Source organism: Rhinoraja longicauda, chromosome 1 (assembly GCF_053455715.1).
Source record: "Rhinoraja longicauda isolate Sanriku21f chromosome 1, sRhiLon1.1, whole genome shotgun sequence".
Lineage (NCBI taxonomy): Eukaryota > Metazoa > Chordata > Chondrichthyes > Rajiformes > Arhynchobatidae > Rhinoraja > Rhinoraja longicauda.
In genome coordinates this window covers 6,502,385-6,524,903 of record NC_135953.1, presented here as the reverse complement: position 1 = coordinate 6,524,903, position 22,519 = coordinate 6,502,385, and the positions used below count along the sequence as shown (strand labels likewise).

The following is a 22,519-nucleotide window of genomic DNA, read 5'->3' as shown; positions in this document are numbered from 1 at the left end:
AAACCGAATGGCCTACTCCTGCACCTATTGTCTATTGTCTATTGTCTTTTGAACCATCCTACCACGACAAAATGGCAGCACTGACATTCCCGTTGACTTTGGGAGTATTCTCCTGCCACTAGCTTGCTCGTTACCACCGTCTCCCCCCCACCGAGAGTCTCCCCCCACTGTCTCCCCCAGGGTTGCATTGTTGGCTGAGAGGCAGCTTTGCCGCAGTGCTTCAGCGGGGCTGCAGACTGCAGACTGCGATCTCTGCAGCTTACAGTCAGTTTAATGCGTCCCTATCTGCAGCAGATCAGAACGTGTTTGTGCGACGTTTGATCTGCCGCTGTTCCTTTTTTGTTATTTGACTGTCTGCTTTGTTGTCCTCACCCAGCAATGATCCACTCTGCATTTCCCTCGAACCTCGTCCCCTTTGATGTCCCGTTTTCACACCTAACCCTTCCATATACGTTTCGAGATCTTATCGAGGTCATATGTTGGAAGACTGGAGCAGCTAGGCATTGGAATTTAGAAGGATGAGAGGAGATCTTATCGAAACGTATAAGATTATTAAGGGGCTGGACACGTTAGAGGCAGGAAACATGTTCCCAATGTTGGGGGAGTCCAGAACAAGGGGCCACAGTTTAAGAATAAGGGGTAGGCCATTTAGAACGGAGATGAGGAAAAACGTTTTCAGTCAGAGAGTGGTGAAGGTGTGGAATTCTCTGCATCAGAAGGCAGTGGAGGCCAATTCTCTGAATGCATTCAAGGGAGAGTTAGATAGAGCTCTTAAGGATAGCGGTGTCAGGGGGTATGGGGAGAAGGCAGGAACGGGGTACTGATTGAGAATGATCAGCCATGATCACATTGAATGGCGGTGCTGGCTCGAAGGGCTGAATGGCCTCCTTCTGCACCTATTGTCTATTGTCTATATCTCTGTGCCTCCCGCTCCCCTGACTATCAGACTGAAGAAGGGTCTCAACCCGAAACGTCACCCATTCCTTCTCTCCTGAGATGCTGCCTGACCCGCTGAGCTACCCCAGCATTTTGTGTTTGTCTTTCCATTGCGTTTGTTAGCATGGTCTTGCGTACACGTGGCTGGGGATTTAATTGTAGATAGACACAAAATGCTGGAGTAACTCAGCGGGCCAGGCAGCATCTCTGGAGAGAAGGAATGGGTGATGTTCCGGGTCGAGACCCTTCTCCGTGTCGAGACCCTTCTCTTTGTGTCTATCTCTGGTGTAAATCAGCATCTGCTGTTCCTTCCGACACATATCATTGTAGATACAGGGAACATGCAGAGGTGAACCTATCTTATAGAGCTGAACCTATGGAGCTTATAGAGATGTTATAGAGTTGAACGCTAGATAGAGCTCTTAAGGATAGCGGAGTCAGGGGGTATGGGGAGAAGGCAGGAACGGGGTACTGATTGAGAATGATCAGCCATGATCACAGTGAATGGCGGTGCTGGCTCGAAGGGCCGAATGGCCTACTCCTGCACCTATTGTCTATTGTCTATTGTCCAGCCTCGATGTGGCTGGTCTGGAACGTATTGCTGGTGATATTGATTTAGTTTTAGATTAATTTATTGTCACGTGTACAACACAAGACAAAGGAGATGGTGGTGGGCTTCAGGAAGTGAAGCGGTCCACACGCCCCAGTCTGCATTGATGGCACCAAAGTAGAGATGGCGGAAAACTTCAAATTCCTAGGAGACAATCTCACCGACAACTTCTCCCGGACCACCAGTATTGAAGCAACCACCGACAAAGCACACCAACGCCTCTACTCCCTTAGAAATGCTCAGGTAGTTCGGCCTGTCCCCGACAACTCTCACCAACTTCCACAGATGCGCCGTGAAAAGCATCTTATCACATCATATACATACAGCCGGAAACAAGCCTTTTCGGCCCACCAAGTCCGTGCCGCCCAGCGATCCCCGCACATTAACACTATCCTACACCCACTAGGGACAATTTTTACATTTACCCAGCCAATTAACCTACATACCTGTACGTCTTTGGAGTGTGGGAGGAAACCGAAGATCTCGGAGAAAACCCACGCAGGTCACGGGGAGAACGTACAAACTCCTTACAGTGCAGCACCCATAGTCAGGATCGAACCTGAGTCTCCGGCGCTGCATTCGCTGTAAAGCAGCAACTCTACCGCTGCGCTACCGTGCCGCCCTGGGAAGCATCCCTGCACGGTTTGGGAACAGCTCCACCCAAGGCTGCAAGGAATTGCAGCAAATTGTGGACGCAGCCCAGACCATCGCACAAACCAATCTCCCTTCTACTCCAAAGACGTACAGGTTTATAGGTTAATTGGCTTGGTGTAAGTGTCAATTGTCCCTAGTGTGTGTAGGATGGTGTTAGTGTGCGGGGATCTCTGGTCGGCGTGGACTCGGTGGGCCGAAGGGCCTGTTTCCACGCTGTATCTCTAAACTAGACTAAACTAAACTAAACTAAACTAAACTAAACTATTGACTCCGTCTACACCTCACGCTGCCTCGGCAAGGCCAGCAGCCTAATCAAGGACCAGTCTCACCCCGGCCACTCCCTCTTCTCTCCTCTCCCATCGGGCATTCATCAGTGACAGGAGCAGAATGAGGCCATTCGGCCCATCACGTCTGCTCCACCATCCCATCATGGCTGATTCATCCTTTCCTCTCAGCCCCATTATAGAGTCGGAGAGTCTTACTGCATGGAAACACGCCCAACTTGCCCACCCCGACCAACATGTCCCATCTACACTCGTCCCACCTGCCTGCGTTTGGTCCATATCCCTCTAAACCTGTCCTGGCCATGTACCTGTCTAAATGTTTCATGATCATAGAAACATAGAAAATAGGTGCAGGAGGAGGCCATTCGGCCCTTCGAGCCAGCGCCGCCATTCATTGTGATCATGGCTGATCGTCCACAATCAGTAACCCCGTGCCTGCCTTCTCCCTTGATTCCACTAGCCCCTAGAGCTCTATCTAACTCTCTCTTAAATCCATCCAGTGGATCGGCCTCCACTGCCCTCTGTGGCAGAGAATTCCACAAATTCACAACTCTCTGGGTGAAAAAGTTCCTTCGCACCTCAGTTTTAAATGGCCTCCCCTTTATTCTAAGACTGTGTAGCCCCTGGTTCTGGACTCGCCCAACATTGGGAACATTTTTTCCTGCATCTAGCTTGTCCAGTCCTTTTATAATTTTATACGTTTCTATAAGATTCCCTCTCATCCTTCTAAACTCCGGTGAATACAAGCCCAGTCTTTTCAATCTTTCCTCATATGACAGTCCCGCCATCGTTGTGATAGTGCCTGCCACAACTATCTCCTCCGGCAGCTCGTTCCGTTTGCACGCCACCCTTTGTGTGAAAAAGGTTAGCTCTCAGGTTCCTATTAATCTTTCCCCCACCCTCTCATCTTAAACCCATGTCCTCTGGTCCTCGATTCATCTACTCTGGCCAAGAGACTCTGTGCATCTACCTGGTCGATTCCTCCCATTCTCCTGCCTTCTCCCCGAACCACTGACACCCGAACTAATCAAGAAACTTATCAATCTGCGCCTTAAAAATATCCATCATGTAGGGAGAGAGAGAGAGAGTGAGAGGGGGAGATGGAGGGAGAGAGGGAGGGAGAGAGAGAGGGAGGGAGAGAGAAAGAGGAGGAGAGAGTGAAGGGTGGAAAGATTAGGAGAGAGAGATGGAGGGAGGGATAGAGAGGGGGTGGGAGATCGAAAGTGGGGGGGAGGGACAGAGGGAGGGAGGGAGGGAGGGGGAGAAAGAGGGGTGTGAGCAATGGGGTGAGGGACACAGAGGGGGTAGAGAGGTGGGGGGATAAGGGAGAGGGGGAGAGGGGGAGAGACTGAGGCAGAGAGTGGAAGAGAGAATGAGAGAGGGGAGGGGAGAGGAGGGGGGCAGAGAGAGAGAGAGGGGTTGGGTGAGGGAGAGCAGTGGGTGAGAGAGGGGGCAGAGAGAGAGGGGATGGGTGAGGGAGAGAGGGGGAGGGAGGGGGGCAGAGAGAGGGGGGAACTTGGGGGAGGAGAGTGGTAGAGAGAGGGGAGAGAGAGAGGTAGCAAGGTAGCGAGGTCGAGAGGTCGAGAGGTAGAGAGAGAGAGAGAGAGAGAGAGAGAGAGAGAGAGAGAGAGAGAGAGAGAGAGAGAGAGAGAGAGAGAGAGAAAAGGGGGGAGAGGGGGAGAGAGAGTTCACAGTGAAAGTTCCAGGTTTTCATAAGGAATAGGAGCAGAATTGAACCATTCGGCCCATCTACTTAGCCACTCAATCATGGCTGATCTATCTCTCCCTTCAAACCCTGTTCTCCTGCTTTCTCCCCATAACCTCTGTCACCCGTCACCTGTAAAATCACCCACACAAAAGATGGAGTGAGGAAGGTGGCCTGACATTTAGTTTAATTTAGTTTAGTTTAGAGATACAGCGCGGAAACAGGCCCCTTCGGCCCACCGGGTCCGCGCCGCCCAGCGATCCCCGCACACTAACACCATCCTACACCCACTAGGGACAAGTCTTAGATTTACCCAGCCAATTAACCCACAAACCTGCACGTCTTTGGAGTGTGGGAGGCAACCGAAGACCTCGGAGAAAACCCACGCGGGTTACGGGGAGAACGTACAAACCCCGTACGGACGGCGCCCGTAGTCGGGATGGAACCCGGGTCTCCGGCGCTGCATTCGCTGTAAGGCGGCAACTCTACTGCTGAGCCACCGTGATCTGGCAGCAGCTCTAACAGCCGCGTCGCTGTGCATTGGAAGAGATGACTCGGCCCCATGGCACCTGTCAAGGGGTGGGATATATTAGGCAGCAGGTGAACAGTCCTCTGAAGATATCTCTGTGTCATTGATGCCCCTTCCCCATCACTCGGTCCCTCGGCACTGACAAGCCTCCTGCAGTTTTTCATCTACACTACCTCACGCTGCCTCGGAAAAGCCGCCAACATCATCAAAGACTTGTCCCACCCCTGGTCATTCCTCCTTCTCCCCGCTCCTGTCCGGGATAGCCTTCATGGCCCTCGCGCATCGATGAGCCTTGGGCGCCCAACACCCTGTCTGTCGCCGGTTTGTGGTTTGGTCCCTCCTCGGACCACTGTCGGTAGGTACTCACCACTGCTGACCGGGAGCACCCCACAAGCCTTGCCGTTTCAGAGATGCTCTGACCCAGTCGTCTGGCCAGAACAATTTGGCCCCTTGTCAAAGTCGCTCAGGTCTTTACTCCTGCCCATTTCTCCTGCATCCAACACGTCAACTTCAAGAACTGACTGTTCACTTGCTGCCTAATATATCCCACCCCTTGACAGGTGCCATTGTAACAAGATAATCAATGTGATTCACTACGCCTGTCAGTGGCCGTAATGTTTTGGCTGATCGGTGTGTGTGTGGAGTTATCTGATCTGTTTTTGGATAGCCATGCAGGTACAAAGTTTTTTGCTGTACCTCGGTAACGCTATCCCAAGGCAGCCTGCAGTACAAAACCCGGTCTGTTAGAGACTGCCGCGGAATAATATTAAACGAGATGAATTGAAACGGAGGAATGAATTGGTGAAGTTAGCAGCAAATTGAAAACTATTAGGATTGTACACACGCGGTGACAGACAGCTTATGAAGAAATATGGCCTCCTTGCCTCGAGCATTTGCAACGGTAAAGCTAGGCAGCAACTCGATGATATCTGCCAAAGGATAAATTTACATCTGATCGACCATTTGAACACCACTTCACTGTCTCCGTAATATTGATCCATCTATCTGTGTACCTATCATTCATTACTCTAAACCTTTCCCCATTCTCTCCCATCCGTCAACATATCCCGCTCTGGTCCACTTAGCCCGTTATCTTCCTCTCCTTAAATATTTCTGGCCAAACATTTGCACACCGATTTATCTGGCTGCCGAAGCTTTTTTTTTTTCTCCCCTCGGCCATCCCTCGCCATCCCTCGCCATCCCTCGCCATCCCTCGCCATCCCTCGCCATCCCTCGCCATCCCTCGGCCATCCCTCGCCATCCCTTGCCATCCCTCGCCATCCCTCGCCATCCCTCGCCATCCCTCGCCATCCCTCGTGCTCCTCATGCCTGCTTGTCCACCCGGTTTTATCTTTCTTATTAATTGTGGCCGTCCGCGTTCAACAATGTTGATTCATTTCAAAAGATATAGAAACATAGAAACATAGAAAATAGGTGCAGGAGTAGGCCATTCGGCCCTTCGAGCCAGCACCGCCATTCAATATGATCATGGCTGATCATCCAGCTCAGTATCCTGTACCTGCCTTCTCTCCATACCCCCTGATCCCTTTAGCCACAAGGGCCACATCTAACTCCCTCTTAAATATAGCCAATGAACTGGCCTCAACTACCTTCTGTGGCAGAGAATTCCACAGACTCACCACTCTCTGTGTGAAGAAATGTTTTCTCATCTCGGTCCTAAAAGACTTCCCCCTTATCCTTAAGCTGTGACCCCTGGTTCTGGACTTCCCCAACATCGGGAACAATCTTCCCGCATCTAGCCTCTCCAATCCCTTAAGAATTTTATATGTTTCTATAAGATCCCCCCTCAGTCTTCTAAATTCCAGCGAGTACAAGCCGAGTCTATCCAGTCTTTCTTCATATGAAAGTCCTGCCATCCCAGGGATCAATCTGGTGAACCTTCTCTGTACTCCCTCTATGGCAAGAACGTCTTTCCTCAGATTAGGAGACCAAAACTGTACACAGGAGATCATAGATTTCATGGGCGCAGTGGTCGAGCTGCTGTCTCACGGTGCCGGAGACCCGGGTTCCAATCCTGACCACGGGCGCTGTCTGTACGGAGTTTGTCCGCTCTCCCCGTGACCTGATGTGTGTTTTCTTTCCCTAAGCTCCAGTTTTCTCCCACACTCCAAAGACGTGCAGGTTTGTAGGTTAATTCGCCAGGTATAAGTGTAAATTGTCCCTAGTGTGTGTAGGATAGTGTTAGTGTGCGGGGATCACTGTTGAAAATTGTCCCTAGTGTGTGTAGGATAGTGTTAGTGTGCGATGATCACAGGTGTAAATTTTCCCTGGTGTGTGTTGGATAGTGTTAGTGTGAGATGATCTCTGGTGAAAATTGTCCTTAGTGTGTGTAGGATAGTGTTAGTGTGCGGGGATCGCTGGTGTAAATTGTCCCTAGTGTGTGTAGGATAGTGTTAGTGTGCGGGGATCGCTGGTGTAAATTGTCCCTAGTGTGTGTAGGATCGTGTTAGTGTGCGGGGATCGCTGGTCGGCGCGGACCCGGTGGGCCGAAGGGCCTCTTTCCGCACTGTATCTCTAAACTAAACTAAACTAAAAAGCCAGGCAGTGCAGAAAACATGCTTCTAAACCAATCGTATCCATGTAACTGTCCAAATGTCTTGTAAATGTTGTTGTAGTAGTGAGACTGTACCCGGAGTACTGTGTGCAGTTTTGGTCTCCAAATTTGAGGAAGGATATTCTTGCTATTGAGGGCGTGCAGCGTAGGTTTACTAGGTTAATTCCCGGAATGGCGGGACTGTCATATGTTGAAAGACTGGAGCGACTAGGCTTGTATACACTGGAATTTAGAAGGATGAGAGGAGATCTTATCGAAACGTATAAGATTATTAAGGGGTTGGACACGTTAGAGGCAGGAAACATGTTCCCAATCTTGGGGGAGTCCAGAACAAGGGGCCACAGTTTAAGAATAAGGGGTAGGCCATTTAGAACTGAGATGAGGAAAAACTTTTTCAGTCAGAGAGTTGTGAATCTGTGGAATTCTCTGCCTCAGAAGGCAGTGGAGGCCAATTCTCTGAATGCATTCAAGAGAGAGTTAGATAGAGCTCTTAAGGATAGCAGAGTCAGGGGGTATGGGGAGAAGGCAGGAACGGGGTACTGATTGAGAATGATCAGCCATGATCACATTGAATGGCGGTGCTGGCTCGAAGGGCCGAATGGCCTCCTCCTGCACTTATTGTCTATTGTCTATTGTTTATTGTCTACCTGCCTCAATCACCTCCTCTGGAAGCTTGTTCCAGACACTCACCAGACTTTGTGTAAAACAGTCACCCTTCCAGTTCCGATTAAATCTTTCCCCCCTCACTTAAACCCTCAAGTCCTCTGGTTCGCAATGCCCCTACTCTGGGCAAGAGACCCTGTGCATCTGCCCGATCTATTCCTTTCAGGATTTTGTACACCTCATTATAAGATCACCCTTGCGCTCCAATGATATCTACTGTTTTATCTATCTTATTCATTCTGGCTATTTAATCACAAAATGCTGGAGTAACTCAGCAGGTCAGGCAGCATCTCAGGAGAGAAGGAATGGGTGACGTTTCGGGTCGAGACCCATCTTCAGACCTTCTCTCCTGAGATGCTGCCTGACCTGCTGAGTTACTCCAGCATTTTGTGAATAAATACCTTCGATTTGTACCAGCATCTGCAGTTATTAATTCTGGCCATCTGCATTTAACAATGTTGAACATTTCAAAAGATATTGGAGGATTAAGCTACTCAGTAGCAATTATTTCTATCTTTTTATCTATTTAGTTCGGTTTAGTTTAGAGATACGGCGCGGAAACAGGGCCTTTCGGCCCACCGGGTCCGCGCCGCCCAGCGATCCCCGCACACTAACACTATCCTACACCCACTAGGGACAATTTTTACATTTGCCCAGCCAATTAACCTACATACCTGTACGTCTTTGGAGTGTGGAAGGAAACCGAAGATCTCGGAGAAACCCCACGCGGGTCACGGGGAGAACGTGCAAACTCCGTGCAGACGGCGCCCGTAGTCGGGTTCGAACCCGGGTCTCCGGCGCTGCATTCGCTGTAAGGCAGCAGTTCTACCGCTGCGCCACCGTGCTTTGCTATATGGACCAATATCCAGCCATCTACAGTAGGTCGATTTAAGTACTTGCCTGTCCAAATATATTTGCTGGCTTCAAAGGAAGCAATACTATCAGTACCATTCCCCCTTTCCTTATCCCCCTTCCTACACCCATTAGGGCGGCACAGTGGCGCAGCGGTAGAGTAGCTGCCTTACAGCACCAGAGACCTGGGTTTGATCCTGACCATGGGCGCTGTCTGTACGGAGTTTGTACGTTCTCCCCGTGACCTGCGTGGGTTTTCTCCGGGTACTCCGGTTTGCTCCCACACTCCGAAGACGTACAGGTTCGTAATTGGCTTTGGTAACATTGTAAATTGTCCCTTGTATGTAGGATAGCGTTAATGTGCAGGTTGATCGCTGGTCGGCGCGGACTCGGTGGGCCGAAGGGCCTGTTTCCACGCTGTATCTCTAAACTAAGCTAAACTAAACTGAATTACATTATTCTATACCCTGTCCCTTTACCTCCCCCCTCGACTCCATCCAAGGACCCAAACAGTCTTTCCAGGTGAGGCAGAGGTTCACCTGCACCTCCTCCAACCTCATCTACTGTATCCGCTGTTCCAGATGTCAACTTCTCTACATCGCCGAGACCAAGCGCAGGCTCGGCGATCGTTTCGCTCAACACCGCTGCTCAGTCCATCTTAACCAACCTGATCTCCCGGTGGCTCAGCACCTCAACTCCCCCTCCCATTCCCAATCTGACCTGTCTGTCCTGGGCCTCCTCCATTGTCAGAGTGAGGCCCAGCGCAAATTGGAGGAACAGCACCTCATATTTCGCTTGGGCAGTTTACACCCCAGCGGTATGAACATTGACTTCTCTAACTTCAGACAGTCCCTGCTTTCCCTCTCTCTCTCCATCCCCTCCCCCTTCCCTGTTCTCCCACCAGTCTTACTGTCTCCGACTACATTCTATCTTCCCTGACATCAGTCTGAAGAAGGGTCTCGACCCGAAACATCACCCATTCCTTCTCTCCCGAGTTGCTGCCTGACCTGCTGAGTTACTCCAGCATTTTGTGTCCACCTGCTATATCCCTATGTCTCTTCAAGTTGATCTTTCTCTCACATAGTCACACAGCACGGAAACAGGCCCTTCAGCCCAACTTGCCCCTGCTGACCAACATGCCCCATCTACACTAGTTCCACCTGCCTGTGTTTGGCCCAGATCCCTCCAAACCTGTCCGATCCATATACCTGTCTAAATGCTTCTTAAATGTTGCGATAGTCCCAACTACAACTACCTTCTCCAACAGCCTGTTCCATACACCCACCACCCTCTGCGTGAAAATGTTATCCCTATGGTTCCTATCAGAAATTGACACGTTTCAGGTGATCATCCAACTCAGTATCCCGTACCGGCCTTCTCTCCATACCCCCTGACTCCGCTATCCTTAAGAGCTCTATCTAGGCAGTATCCATGGAGAACATGGATAGGTGACATTTTGGGATGGGGATAGGGTTGCCAACTGTCCCGTGTTAGCCGGGACATCCCGTATTTTGGGCTAAATTGGTTTGTCCCATACGGGACCGCCCTTGTCCCGTATTAGGGCGGGGGGGACACTGTAGGCCTGGACACTGTAGGCCCTGACACTGTAGGCCCTGACACTGTAGGCCCTGACACTGTAGGCCCTGACACTGTAGGCCCCGATGCTGTTGGCCCGGACACTGTAGGCCCTGACACTATAGGCCCCGACGCTGTAGGCCTGGACACTGTAGGCCCCGACGCTGTAGGCCCGAACACTGTAGGCCCTGACACTGTAGGCCTGGACGCTGCTGGCCTGGACACTGTAGGCCCTGACACTGTAGGCCCTGACACTGTAGGCACTGACACTGTAGGCCCTGACACTGTAGGCCCTGACACTGTAGGCCCTGACAATGTAGGCCCCGATGCTGTAGGCCCGAACACTGTAGGCCCTGACACTGTAGGCCTGGACGCTGCTGGCCTGGACGCTGTAGGCCCGGACGCTGTAGGCCCCGACAGTCTAGGTCCCGACACTCTAGGTTTCCGACATTTTAGCTCCGGGCAGTGTCCGTCCGGAGGCCCAGGCGCCGCCTAACGGAGTTTGCGTAGCAACCCGCCTCCCGGCCCAGGGCGGCCGCCATTGGTGTCCGGGCCTACGGCGCCGTCTGGGCCCAATACGGGACAAGGGTGGTCCCATAAGGGACAAACTAAGTTAGCCTAAAATACGGGATGTCCCGGCTAATACAGGACAGTTGGCAACACGAGAAACAGGCCCTTCGGCCCACAATGTCTGTGCCCAACATGATGCCAAGGTCATCACCTATCTTCCTACATATAATCCATATCCCCCCATTCCCTGCGCATCCATGTGCCCATCCCAAAGTCTTTTTAATGCCACTATCGTATCCACCTCCACCCCCACCCCTGGCAGTGCGTTCCAGGCAACCACCACCCTCTGAGTGAAAAAAACTTTTCCCGTACATCTGAGATTCATAGTGTCATGCATCGTGGAAACAGGCCCTTCGGCCCAACTTGCCCACACCGGCCAACATGTCCCAGCTACAGTAGTCCCACCTGCCTGCGTTTGGCCCATATCCCACTAAACCTGCCCTATCCATGTACCTGTCTAAATGTTTCTTAAACGTTGCGATAGTCCCTGCCTCAACTACCTCCTCCAGCAGCTCGTTCCATACACCTACAATCCTTTGTGTAAAAAAGTTGCCCCTCAGGTTCCTATGAAATCTTTCCCCCCCTTCAGCTTAAACCTATGTCCTCTGGTCCTCGATTCCCCTACTCAGGGCAAGAGACTCTGTGCATCTGCCCGATCTATTCCTCTCATGATTTTGTACACCTCTATAAGACCGCCCATCATTCTCAAGGTGGGTACACCATTGGCAGATCCTTTCAACACATTTTATCTGCTCCATGGCGAAATCTCCTCCAGGGGCGGTCACGGTGGCGCAGCGGTAGAGTTGCTGCCTTACAGCGTTTGCAGCGCCGGAGACCCGGGTTCCATCCCGAATACGGGCGCTGACTGTACGGAGTTTGCATGTTCTCCCCCGTGACCTGCGTGGGTTTTCTCCGAGACCTTCAGTTTCCTCCCACGCTCCAAAGACGTGCAGGTTTGTAGGTTAATTGGGGCTTGGTATAATTGTAAATTGTCCCTAGTTTGTGCAGGATGGTGTTAATGTGCGGGGATCGCTGGTCGGTGTGGACTCGGTGGGCCGAAGGGCCTGTTTCCACGCTGTATCTCTAATGTAAACTAAAAACTAAAGGTATGTCTACTTTGAAGAGATTCTCCTCCTCATTCTGACGAGAATTCTGCAGCACCTTGTCTCACTGCTCCCCCCTCTGTGATTCCTCCTGCTATCTGACTCATCCATTCACTGGAATTTAGAAGGATGAGAGGGGATCTTATCGAAACGTATAAGATTATTAAGGGGTTGGACACGTTAGAGGCAGGAAACATGTTCCCAATGTTGGGGGAGTCCAGAACCAGCGGCCACAGTTTAAGAATAAGGGGTAGGCCATTTGGAACGGAGATGAGGAAAAACTTTTTCAGTCAGAGAGTTGTGAATCTGTGGAATTCTCTGCCTCAGAAGGCAGTGGAGGCCAATTCTCTGAATGCTTTCAAGAGAGAGCTGGATAGAGCTCTTAAGGATAGCGGAGTCAGGGGGTATGGGGAGAAGGCAGGAACGGGGTACTGACTGAGAATGATCAGCCATGATCACATTGAATGGCGGTGCTAGCTCGAAGGGCCGAATGGCCTCCTCCTGCACCTATTGTCTATTGTCTATTGTTCTATATCTCACTACCTCACCATCTACGTCTCCCGTCTCTCTTTTCCCCTGAAACCCAGTCTGAAGAAGGGTCTCGGTCCGAAACGTCACCCATTCCTTCTCTCCAGAGATGCGGCCCAATTCGCTGAGTTACTCCGGCTTTTTGTGTCTATTCCTCTCATAAGTTGGTACACCTCCATAAGATCGCCCCCGTCTTTCTAACGCTACAAGGAATAAAGCCCCGGCCTGTCCAACCTCTCTCTCCAGCTCAACCCACAGTGTCCAGGCAACATCCTTTTGTATCGTAAATCTTAGACGTAAGCCATCACGCTCTGGAAGCAGTTCAGGTCTCCTAATCTGAGGAAAGACATTCTTGCCATAGAGGGAGTACAGAGAAGGTTCACCAGATTGATTCCTGGGATGGCAGGACTTTCATATGAAGAAAGACTGGATAGACTCGGCTTGTACTCGCTGGAATTTAGAAGATTGAGGGGGGATCTTGTAGAAACTTACAAAATTCTTATGGGGTTGGACAGGCTGGATGCGGGAAGATTGTTCCCGATGTTGGGGAAGTCCAGAACAAGGGGTCACAGTTTAAGGATAAGGGGGAAGTCTTTTAGGACCGAGATGAGAAAGTTTTTTTTCACACAGAGAGTGGTGAGTCTGTGGAATTCTCTGCCACAGAAGGTAGTTGAGGCCAGTTCATTGGCTATATTTAAGAGGGAGTTAGATGTGGCCCTTGTGGCTAAAGGGATCAGGGGGTATGGAGAGAAGGCCGGTACGGGATACTGAGTTGGATGATCAGCCATGATCATATTGAATGGCGGTGCAGGCTCGAAGGGCCGAATGGCCTACTCCTGCACCTATTTTCTATGTTTCTATGTCTATGTTTCTATGTAATGGAGGTCTGCCTTGCCAACGTAAAAACCCTGTAAGCAGCTCAATAATATATGAGCAGACTGGGATGGCTCGGAGCCTACAGTCAAGAGGAAGTGAGCACATCTGTGCAGAGGTGGAAGGAAGCCATCTTCTGCTGGCAGACGGAGGCCGCTTTAATGAGTCGGCTGAAAGCCTCGACATATGGATTTCCAATACCACCAGACCGGAAACAAACTGACCAAAGTCTATTTGCCTTGGCCGCGATTGCAGGGAAACTGACTGATCCCGACCAGTCCCGACCAGAAACAACGGTCTTACAACAAGAAAGAGACGCACAACGCTGGAGTCACTCAGCGGGGCAGGCAGCTACTCTGGAGAGAAGGAATGGGTGTCGTATCGGCTCAGCCTGAAGAAGGGTCTCGACCCGAAAAGCCACCCACTCCTTCTCCCCAGAGATGCTGCCTGTCCCGCTGAGTTACTCCAGCATTATGTGTCTATCTTCGGTGTAAACCAGCATCTGCAGTTCCTTCCTACACTTTTGGAAGTGCATATACTGTACACACGCTGAAGTTGTTTTTCCCGTGTGCTCTGTTGTTTATAGTTCGGGTTGCCAACTGTCCCGTATTAGCCGGGACATCCCGTATTTTGGGCTAAATTGGTTTGTCCCGTACGGGACCGCCCTTGTCCCGTATTAGGCCCGGGGAGCACTGAAGGCCCGGACACTGTAGGCCCGGACACTGTAGGCCCGGGGAGCACTGAAGGCCCGGACACTGTAGGCCCGGACACTGTAGGCCCGGACACTGTAGGCCCGGACACTGTAGGCCCGGACACTGTAGGCCCGGACACTGTAGGCCCGGACACTGTAGACCCGGACACTGTAGGCCCGGACACTGTGGGCCCGGACACTGTAGGCCTGGACACTGTAGGCCTGGACACTGTAGGCCCGGACACTGTAGACCCGGACACTGTCGGCCCGGACACTGTAGGTCCGGACACTGTAGACCCGGGGACCACTGTAGGCCCGGACAGTGTAGGCTAATGGAGTGTGTTCGGGGAGCGGGGCCGAGTGTGTTCGCCAAACGGAGGTTGCGTAGCAACCCGCCTCCCTGCCCAGGCGGCCGCTATTGGTGGAGCGGGAGCACGTGGCCGCTGGCTGGGTGAGGTCACGTGGGGCGCGTGTGCTGACGTCACCTTTTGTCCCTTATTTGGGAGTGGGAAAGTTGGCAACTCTATTTACAGTGTACCATGTTTACAGGTTCTGGCAGGCTGCTGCAAGTAAGAATTTCGTTGTTCTATCTGGGACACACGACAATAAAACACTCTTGAGCCTTGAACTGCCTGCGATATTCCAAATGCGGCCTAACCAAAGTCTTATAGATCTGCATCCTGACTTCCAGACTCTTATATCCAATCTCCTACCAATGAAGACAGGCATACCATATGTTCACAGGTTCTTGACTCTTGGTCTTACGATTCTCATATTAGAAATGCCCCTACTCCTTGCCCATCCTGATCTCTGAAACCCCCTCCAGCCTCACGGTCCCTCGAATTTCCTGCCCTCCCACTAGGGTTGCCAACTGTCCCGTATTAGCCGGGACATCCCGTATTTTGGGCTAAATTGGTTTGTTCAGTACGGGACCTGCCCTTGTCCCGTATTAGGCTCGGGGGGTGCTGTAGGCCCGGACACTGTAGGCCCGGACACTGTTGGCCCAGACAGTGTAGGCCCGGACGCTGTAGGCCCGGATGCTGTAGGCCAGATGCTGTGGACCCAAAGAGAGTAGGCTTGGACAATGTAAGCTCGGAGGCCCGTGCGCCACCTAACGGAGGTTGCTTACCAACACGCCTCCCGGCCCAGGCGGCCGCCATTAGTGGAGCGGGACCACGTGGCCGCTGGCTGGGCGCAGGGCGGTGATGTCACCTTGCCCCTTATTTGGGAGTGAGACCCTCCCACCCTCCCCACTCCCTCCCCTTATCCTCCCTCCACCCCCACCCTCCCTCCCTCCCCCCTCCCTCCCCCTCATCCTCCCTCCACCCCCCTCCCTCACTCCCTCCCCCTCCCTCCCCCTCATCCTCCCTCCAACCCCCTCCCTCCTTCCCTCCCCCTCATCATCCCTCCACCCCCGCCCTCCCTCCCCCTCTCTCCCCTTATCCTCCCTCCATCCCCCCTCCCTCCCCCTCCCTCCCTCCCTCCTTCCCCCTCCCTCCCCCTCCACCCCCCCTCCCCTCCCCTCCACTCCTTCCCCCTTAACCCCCCTTATCCTCCCTCCTCCCCCCCTACCTCCCTCCCCCCTCCTTCCACCCCCCCTCCCTCCCCCTCCCTCCCTCAGAGATAGATTTAAACTTTAAAATGTGAATAACTTTAAAAACATAACACCGATTTCAATGAAACTTCTTCCATTAGCACCAAAGGGAGGTTGGTGAGTAAGGTGGGCCTTAAATTGTTGCGCTATCGTGTACCGTTTTGGCTGTAGTTCAGGAACAAACAAACAAACAAACAAACAAACAAGAGTTTTGGTTATATAGATGGCTGATCATTCCAAAATCAGTACCCTGTTCGTGCTTTCTCTCCATATCAATTGAGTCCGTTAGCCCTAATTAAGAGCGACATCTAACTCTCTCTTGAACGCATCGATGAATCGAAAACCCGTGTAGTCACGAGGAGAATGCGTGCAAAACTCCATGAGAAACAGCACCGACGGTCAACATCGAACCCAGCGTGTCTCTGGCACTGTAATGGCAGCAACTCTACCACTGCGCCACCGATCTGCCTTCTGTGTAACGTACTTGCTCCTCAGTGGCACAGTGGCGCGGTGGTTGAGTTGCTGCCTTACAGCGAATGCAGCGCCGGAGACCCGGGTTCGATCCCAACTACGGCCGCCGTCTGTACGGAGTTTGTACGTTCTCCCCGTGACCTGCGTGGGTTTTCTCCGAGATCTTCAGTTTCCTCCCACACTCCAAAGATGTGCTGGTTTTTTAGGTTAATTGTCTGGGTAAAATGTAAAAAATTGTCCCGAGTGGGTGTAGGATAGTGTTAGTGCGCGGGGATCGCTGGGCGGCGCGGACTCGGTGGGCCGAAGGGCCTGTTTCCGCGCTGTATCTCTAAATCTAAACCTCAGATGCTCCCTGAGTAAATCTGCGTCGGTTTGCGGAGTGAAAGTCCGCCTGGATGAGCATGGGCCAAGCAGTGATTTAACAACTGGATTCTCTTTCTTTCTCCAGGCCATTATATATGAAGGGCAGGACAAGAACCCGGATATGTGTCGAGTCTTGCTTACGCATGAGATCATGTGCAGGTCAGTCATCCAATGCTGAATGTCACGTCATAAGTTCATCAGTGCTAGGAGCAGAATTCGGCCCATTCGGCCCATGGAGTCCACACTGCCATTCTGGGCAAGAGACACTGGGCGTGCAGAACAAGGGGCCACAGTTTAAGAATAAGGGGTAGGCCATTTAGAACGGAGATGAGGAAAAACTTTTTCAGTCAGAGAGTTGTGAATCTGTGGAATTCTCTGCCTCAGAAGGCAGTGGAGGCCAATTCTCTGAATGCATTCAAGAGAGAGCTAGATAGAGCTCTTAAGGGTAGCGGAGTCAGGGGGTATGGGGAGAAGGTAGGAACGGGGTACTGATTGTGGATGATCAGCCATGATCACTGTGAATGGCGGTGCTGGCGCGAAGGGCCAAATGGCCTCCTCCTGCACCTATTGTCTATTGTCTATTGTCAAGCGAGAGGAGGGAGATGGTGAGGAACAATATTGGGAATGATGTTTGTGTTTAGGTTTAGGTTTCTGTAACATGCTATTTGCTTGCTATCCAAACAGGTCAGATATACCATGCACGTATACACTCAGTTAAAACTCGTACAGTAGATAGAGTAAAGGGGAAGACTCAAAGACAAAGCCTCAATAAGGCGCTGGTCAGGCCACTTTTAGAATATCATGAGCAATTTTGGGCCCCACATCTGAGGAAGGATGTGCTGGCTCTGGAGAGGTTCCAGAGGAGGTTTACAAGAATGATCCCAGGAATGAGTGGGTTTGCATATGATGAGCGTTTGTCGGCACTGGGCCTGTACTCGCTGGAGTTTAGAAGAAAGAGGGGGGACCTCATTGAAACGTACAGAATAGTGAACGGCCTGGATAGAGTGGATGTGGAGAGGATGTTTCCACTGGTGGGAGAGTCTAGGACTGGAGGTCACAGCCTCAGAATTAAGGGACATTCTTTTAGGAAGGAGATGAGGAAGAATTTCTTCAGTCAGAGGGTGGTGAATCTGTGGAATTCTTTGCCGCAGAAGGCTGTGGAGGCCAAGTCAGTGGATATTTTTAAGGCAGAGATAGATTCTTGATTAGTACGGGTGTCAGAGGTTATGGGGAGAAGGAAGGAGAATGGGGTTAGGAGGGAGAGATAGATCAGCCATGATTGAATGGTGGAGTAGACTTGATGGGCCGAATGGCCTCAATCTACTCCTATCACTTATGACAGTGCAGAATATAGTTCTGAACATTGTTGCTGGGATAGAAACTGTCCCTGAATCTGGAGGTGTGTGTGTTTTCACTTCTCTGCCGTGGCCGGGGTGAGACTGGTCCTTGATGATGCTGCTGGCCTTGCCGAGGCAGCGTGAGGGGTAGATGGAGTCAAGGCGGGTTTGTGCGATGAGCTAGATAGAGCTCTTAAGAACAGCGGAGTCCGGGGGTATGGGGAGAAGGCAGGAACGGGGTACTGATTGAGAATGATCGGCCATGATCACATTGAATGGCGGTGCTGGCTCGAAGGGCCGAATGGGCTCCTCCTGCACCTATTGCCTATTGTCTATTGTCTATTGATCTGGGCCGCGTCCACGATTCCCTGCAATTTCTTCCGGTCTTGGGTGGAGCTGTTCCCAAACTGTGCTGAGATGCATCCCGATAAAAAATGCTTAACATGGCTCATCTGTAGAAGTTGGCGGGAGTTGTAGGGGACATGACGAACCTCCTAAGCCTTCTGAGGCATTGGTGTGCTTTCTTGATCACAGCTTCGTGTGGCTGGTCCAGGACATGTTGCTAGTGATATTTATTCCTAGCCAACGTGAAGTTTTGGACCATCAGCTTTGAAGCTTTGGACCATTGGACTAATGCATGTACTGATTCGCTTCGTGAAGTCAACGTTAAGTTTTGCATGCTATCCAAAAACAGATCAAATATGCCATGCGTAGATACCATCAGCTCAAACTCATAATTGCAAAGATAAAATTGTAAACTGTCTCCAGTGTGCTTGACAGTACTGGTGTACGGGTGATCGCTGATCGGCACGGACTCGGTGGGCCGAAGGGCCTCTTTCCACGCTCGTCTTAGGGCTAAGGGATATGGGGAGAAAGCCGGAACAGGGTACTGATTGATTTAGGATGTGTAGGAAAAAAAACTGCTGATGCTGGTTTAAATTGAAGGTAGACACAAAATGCCGGAGTAACTCAGCGGGTCAGGCAGCATCTCGGGAGAGAAGGAATGGGTAACGCTTCGGGTCTCGAACTGAAACGTCACCCATTCCTTCTCTCCTGAGGTGCTGCCTGACCCGCTGAGTTACTCCAGCATTTTGTGTCTATCTCGGACTGTCTTTAATCGGACTTTACCCTGCACTACACATTACTCCCTTGAACATGTATCTGTACACTGTGGACGGTTTGATTGGCCTTCATAACAAGAGGAGTTGAGTATAGGAGCAAAGAGGTCCTTCTACAGTTGTACAGGGACCTATAGTGAGACCACACCTGGTGTATTGTGTGCAGTTTTGGTCTCCAAATTTGAGGAAGGACATTCTTGCTATTGAGGGAGTGCAGCCTAGGTTCACGAGGTTAATTCCCGGAATGGCGGGACTGTCGTATGTTGAAAGACTGGAGCGACTAGGCTTGTATACTCTGGAATTTAGGATGAGAGGGGATCTTATAGAAACATATAAGATTATTAAGGGATTGGACACGCTAGAGGCAGGAAACATGTTCCTGCTGTTGGGGGAGTTCCGAACTAGGAGCCACAGTTTAAGAATAAAGTGTAGGCCATTTAGAACGGAGATGAGGAAAAAATTTTCACTCAGAGAGTTGTGAAGCTGTGGAACTCTCTGCGTCAGAAGGCAGTGGAGGCCAATTCCCTGGATGGTTTCAAGAGAGAGCTAGATAGAGCTCTTAATGATAGAGGGGTCAAGGGATATGAGGAGAAGGCAGGAACGGGATACTGATTGAGAATGATCAGCCATGATCACATTGAATGGCGGTGTTGGCTCGAAGGGCCGAATGGCCTCCTCCTGCACCTATTGTCTATTGTCTATTGTCTATTGTCTATTGTCTAATCATGAGTAGTCTTTTTGCTGACTGGATCAGTGTGCAATAAAAAAGCTTTTCACTGTACCTCAATACACGTGACAATAATAAACTACACTCTAAACTCTGTTTGAAAGCAAACTTGTAAAATGTTCTGCCCTCTCCAGTGCAGTTTAGTTTAGAGATACAGCATGGAAACAGGCCCTTCGGCCCACTAAGTCCATGCTGACCAGCGATCACCCTGTCCACTAGTCCAATCCTCCACTTTGGACAATTGACAGGAGCCAATTTGCCTACATATCGACACGTGTTTGGAATGTGGGGGGAAACCAGAGCACCCGGAGAAAACACCCACGGTCACAGGGAGAAGGTACACACTCCGTGCAGACGGCGCCAGTAGTCGAGATTGAACACTAGCCACTTATGCTGTAGGGCAGCAACTCAACCGCTGCATCACAGTGACGCCCTTATCTAGCACTAAACGTAGTGCAAGAAAATATTCACAAAATGCTGGAGTAACTCAGCAGGTCAGGCAGCATCTCAGGAGAGAAGGAATGGGTGACGTTTCGGGTCGAGACCCTTCTTCAGACTGATGTCAGAGGGGGCGAGACAAAAAAGGATATAGGTGGAGACAGGAAGACAGGAAGACAGTGGGAGATCTGGGAAGGGGGAGGGGAAGAGAGGGACAGAGGAACTATCTAAAGTTGGAGAAGTCGATGTTCATACCACCGGGCTGCAAGCTGCCCAGGCGAAATATGAGGTGCTATTCCTCCAATTTGCGGTGGGCCTCACTGTGGCACTGGAGGAGGCCCAGGACAGAAAGGGTCAGACTGGGAGTGGGAGGGGGAGTTGAAGTGCTCAGCCACCGGGAGATCAGGCTGGTTAAGGCGGACTGAGCGAAGGTGTTGAGCGAAACGATCGCCGAGCCTGCGTTTGGTTTCGCCGATGTAAAGTTAACATCTAGAGCAGCGGATGTAATAGATGAGGTTGGAGGAGGTATACAATAGATGAGGTCCCCCTCCCACTCCCAGTCTGACCTTTCTGTCATGGGCCTCCTCCAGTGCCATAGTGAGGCCCACCGCAAATTGGAGGAACAGCACCTCATATTTCGCCTGGGCAGCTTGCAGCCCAGCGGTATGCACATCGACTTCTCCAACTTTAGATAGTTCCTCTGTCCCTCTCTTCCCCTCCCCCGTCCCAGTTCTCCCACTGTCTTCCTGTCTTCATCTATATCCTTCCTTTGTCCCTCCCCACTGACATCAGTCTGAAGAAGGGTCTCGACCCGAAACGTCACCCATTCCTTCTCTCCTGAGATGTTGCCTGACATATAAAATTATAAAAGGACTGGACAAAATAGATGCTGGAAAAATGTTTCCAATGTCCAGAACCAGGGGCCACAGTCTTAGAATAAAGGGGAGGCCATTTAAAACTGAGGTGAGAAGGAACTTTTTCACCCAGAGAGTTGTGAATTTGTGGAATTCTCTGCCACGGAGGGCAGTGGAGGCCAAATCACTGGATGAATTTAAGAGAGAGTTAGATAGAGCTCTGGGGGCTAGTGGAATCAAGGGATAGGGGGAGAAGGCAGGCACGGGTTACTGATTGTGGATGATCGGCCATGATCACAATGAATGGCGATGCTGTCTCGAAGGGCCGAATGGCCTCCTCCTGCACCTATTTTCTATTTTTCTATGTTTCTATGTTTCTAAGACCCTCTGCTCTGTGTGCGCTCCGTTTATAGACAATAGACAATGGACAATAGGTGCAGGAGTAGGCCAAAAATTTTTGTCACACTTGGTAACCCTTCTTGAACCGCTGTGGTCTGCGTCTGGTACTCTGGCCACATGCAGTGGGGGGAGGCAAGGCAAAGATTCTCTCTGGGATCGAAACAATACTCACTGACCTCTTTCTTGTCTCAGGCACACACCTATATTTAGGTCTCTGCACACACTGTTCTGGCATGTTCTAATCGAGGACAGCGTGGCTTATAAAAGAACCTGCAGTTCAGCTAAAGACTCTTTCATTTACTTCAGAGGTACGGCGCGGAGAAAGGCCATTCGGCCCATCGGGTCCGCGCCGGCCAGCGACCCCCGTACACTAACGCTATCCTGCACCCACTAGGGACAATATATATATATATATTTTTAAAACACAATTTTACCAGAGTTGAATATAGGAGCAAAGAGGTCCTTCTGCAGTTGACCAGGGCCCTAGTGAGACCGCACCTGGAGTACTGTGTGCAGTTTTGGTCTCCAAATTTGAGGAAGGATATTCTTGCTATTGAGGGCGTGCAGCGTAGGTTTACTAGGTTGATTCCCGGAATGGCGGGACTGTCATATGTTGAAAGACTGGAGCGACTAGGCTTGTATACACTGGAATTTAGAAGGATGAGAGGGGATCTTATAATAATAATAATAATAATAATCCATTTATTTTATATAGCGCCTTATCGCATGCTCAAAGCGCTTTACAAAAACAATTAACATAGAACCAAACAGACAAACTATCCTGACGGAAAAGCAGCGAATACACAACGCCAGCGTCCTCTCACGTCAGGGTCCGGCAGTAGACATCAAAAAGCACAAGACACACAGATATAATTTTTACACAAACAGCCATCACAGTGATTGCTCTAGGCATACCCTCACTGTGATGGAAGGCAAAGTCTTATCTCCTCCTCATTCTTCTCCCATGGTGCCACGAGGTGATCGAGGCTCCCAACTTTTTGAAGCCCCCACCGGGCGATGGAAAGTCCCAGGGCCGAGCCGAGCAGGCCGATGAAGGTCCTGAGCCCCCA

At 51.0% G+C, this 22,519-nt stretch overlaps 1 pseudogene across 1 annotated transcript in view; it reads left to right on the top strand.

The window, feature by feature from the left end:
- LOC144598341 (transcription factor COE3-like) overlaps window positions 1-22,519 on the top strand; it is a 167,578-nt pseudogene that overhangs the window by 33,406 nt on the left and 111,653 nt on the right. Inside the window, exon 5 of the transcript XR_013547852.1 lies at window positions 16,662-16,735. The product of XR_013547852.1 is annotated as a transcription factor COE3-like (transcript). The remainder of the gene's footprint in view (window positions 1-16,661; window positions 16,736-22,519) is intronic.